Below are 3,721 nucleotides of genomic sequence, written 5' to 3' on the forward strand. Positions count from 1 at the left end.
CTGACAGAAAGTGGAGGAAATTTTAAAGATAGTTGGGGATAATTGTTTTTTTATAGAATTTAATTTTAATTTAATTTTGTTTGTAGCGGCCTGATAATTACTTAAACTATTTTTGCTAAACTTGCATCGCCATCAAGCCCAGAGATAAAGATAAAATTTAAACACGCTAAACTATCAGAAAGCGGTTAAAATTTTTAACCTAGTTGGAGATAATTATTTTTTATCGAAATTTTAGTTTGATTTAATTCTGCTCCTAGCGGTCTGAAAACTAATTAAACTAGAATTGTTGGTCCGTCTCCAAAGAACATTTGAGTGCTCAAGTTGATACAAAAATGATCGGAGTTTTGAATGAAAATAAATTCTCTTTAGTGTCGTTATCGGAATAAACTCGATCCAAAACCGATTCCAGCTGGTAATATCCTATTGCACAAGGCTTCAACTGAAATTTTGATTGGCTATAAATTCAATCAGGTAATAATACCACACTAAATTTTACTCGTAGTGGTCAGTAAACAATTAAAATCATCCAATACAGAGCTTAATTAGAATTTGACTGTCCTAAAAAAGTAAAAAGTTCGGAATTTTAATTGACGATAAGTTTCCTTCGGTGATAACATTGCCCAAAATTGCTGCTTGTACTGGTCTGAAAACGATTGAAATATGTACTCCACCGTGCAATTCAAAAAAGAGCGTAAGTGCTTCACGACTGATTACGAGTAATTTAATTCACGAGATTTAAGTCTGTAGTTTCCTGATCCATTTTAATTATTAAAATCAATAGAAATTATCACGACTACCTTCATATTTCTTATTGTGGATCTTAGTTTGATATCTGAAGTGGGGAACTTCAATAATGAATCTCTAAATTTTAAAAACAATTTAATTTTATAGTATTTAACACTAGATTTACTGACGTTTCTTATATACCTATCTCTACGAACACGCGTCGATTTGACGCATGAACTTACAGAGATATATACACATATAACAGCACTTCATCATCATCATCAATATTTATCTGGGCGCCTGGGGCCGTTAGCGGATATAACAGCACTTACAGAGATGCCAACTTGCTTCCGACAGCAAATATATATTTTAAAGTGGTAGTTTATCAATTGTGATTCTTGGTGTAATAAATTCAATTCAGTAAATTTTTATCCACCACTATTTCTAAATAATTCTTAGTCTTATATAATTCACCACTTTATATACACTATCTGGCCATTAATGACCGGACAACCCTCATTTCGGATATATGAGGTGCTGGTATCAAGTCAGTAGGGCGTAGGGTCGTCAAGCGCTCGAATCACAGCTTCAACCCTTCTAGAAAGGCTATCCACTAGGTGTTAGTACACGGCGGCAGGTATTTTCCGCCATTCCTCCTGGAGCATGGCGAAGAGTGGAGTGGTGGTTTTGGGGCGTTGTGGTCTGGCCCTCAACCGGCGCTCCAACTCATCCCAGAGATGCTCAATTGGATTGATGTCGGACTTTGGGATGGCCAGTCAAGCTCTTGCACCCCCATTTCATTAAACCAATCCGTGATGGCATGTGCTTTATGAATGGTAGCGTTATCGTGTTGAAACACAAACTGGCCATTACCGAACTGTTTCCACAGGGTGGGAAGCACCGAATTGTCCAGGATGTCTCTATACCCTTCTGCGTTCAGGGTTCGATGCACTAACACCAAGGGTCCAAGGCCAAACCATGAGAAACAGGATCCCTCCACCGCCGAACTTCACAGTGTCCGGTCATTAATGGCTAGATAGTGTATATATTTTAAAGTGGTAGTTCGTCAATTGTGATTCTTGGTTTAATAAATTCAATTCAGTAGATTTTTACAAAAGTACAGTATCCCAGCATGAAATACTAAGAAACAACTAGAGAAAATTCTCTGAAATAATACATTATATAGATGGTTTGGCATGCTTTTTTTTTACATAAAAATAGGTAAAAAATTTCATTTGATCTCAATTTAAATTCAGGCACGAAGTTTTGAACTAACTTGATAAATTAAAGCAGCTCTTATGATCTATCTTCATTTTTGAGAAAATTTCCAACCGACACAAACAATATGCTTCAAAATGGTTAAAATCAATGCATTTAATCACTTTATTCTCGAACATATATTTTATAATTTGTAAAAATCTACTGCTATGTTTAGGCATTAAATCTATGATGAATGAGAGCTTAGAAAACAGCGGCATTTCTCAAATGCGATTTACGTATATATTTTTTTACTTTTTAACGAGGCATAGAAAATTGCCTGTTTGAATAAACAGTTAATATACTCCAGCAGATAATGAAGTACTGAATAAGAAAAAAGTACTGCTCTATTAGAAAACGAAGTCGCAACATTCATTCAAACGTGATGCGCTATTAAAAATACATTTTATGAAGAATTGCATTTCGCCTCAAGAACTCTAAATGTTTGTCAAACAGTTTCACTTTAGTGGGATAATGACATAGTATTCATCTGAATTAATATGAGTTATTTTTTTTTAGAAAGTGACATGGTTTAATGGAGTACTTTTTTCGAAATGTATATTTCGAAATAAATTTTGATGTACACCGTATTGACAATCATGAAACAACATACATTCAAAATAATATTTCTCAAAAATAAGTATTTAAAAAAAAAAAGAAACGCTGAATCCTAATGATGGAATTTTCACGAACTAGGATTCAATCTTAATAGTTCAATTTTTAGGAAATATTTAATCAACTTTATATTATTCATATGTTTTGTATTTTGCCAAAAAACAATTCTTTAAAATGATGTAAAAAATTTTATACCTTACAATTCAAATATTTTTCGCCTGTTAAAAATTAAAACAATAAAAAACGATAAAAAATAATAAAAAAATTATTTTTCGCCTCGAATGCAAATTTTATAAATTTGTGCAAAAATTTGTCAATTCACTGAAAAAGTTATTAATATATGGTGAAATACGCAAAAGGTAAAATTAACTTTAAAAGGTTCAAATTTGCGAACGCTCTCCTGATTCAACTATTACGAATAAGAACCATTACTCTATTAATTTGTCTTCCTAGTACTTAACTTATTTCAATATGCAATATACTGCCGAATATACTACTTATTTCAATATGCAATATACTGTCAATAATAATATGGCGATCTTTTACGTTTCGTCTAAACGAAATAGTACCACTTTTCTACTAATTACATTACAAGAATTCGTAATAATTCACATGGTAACATAACAATGATTACATAACATGAATACATAACAATATTTTTTCATTTCAATTACCCTAGATTTTAAATTATTTACTGGAACACATTTTTAAAGAATTACAATAAATAAAATAAAGTTTCAGATGTCATAAATAATAATTTCTTAGCGTAGTCCACTGATGCTACCAGGTTCATTTTGTTCTTTGAATTTATATAACAAAGCGAATAAAAAATAATATTAAATAAGTGTTAAAGTACTTACAATAAACTTTTTTTGATCAAATAGAGCTATAGGCTGGAATTTCATCAGTTAATCAGAAAATTCCATTTCGTTTTTCGTTCATCCCGCTTGAACGGTTGGTCGTAGAATGCTCTAATGCCAACAGTGACCTTCCTCGTGTTTCGAAAAATCTGTATGCGAAATTTTATCGCTTTCAGTCGAGATTTAGAAATCTACAAAGGACACAAATAGACATCCATATATATATATATATATATATACACATATATACATATATATATACA

Source organism: Parasteatoda tepidariorum, chromosome 3, assembly GCF_043381705.1.
Source record: "Parasteatoda tepidariorum isolate YZ-2023 chromosome 3, CAS_Ptep_4.0, whole genome shotgun sequence".
Lineage (NCBI taxonomy): Eukaryota > Metazoa > Arthropoda > Arachnida > Araneae > Theridiidae > Parasteatoda > Parasteatoda tepidariorum.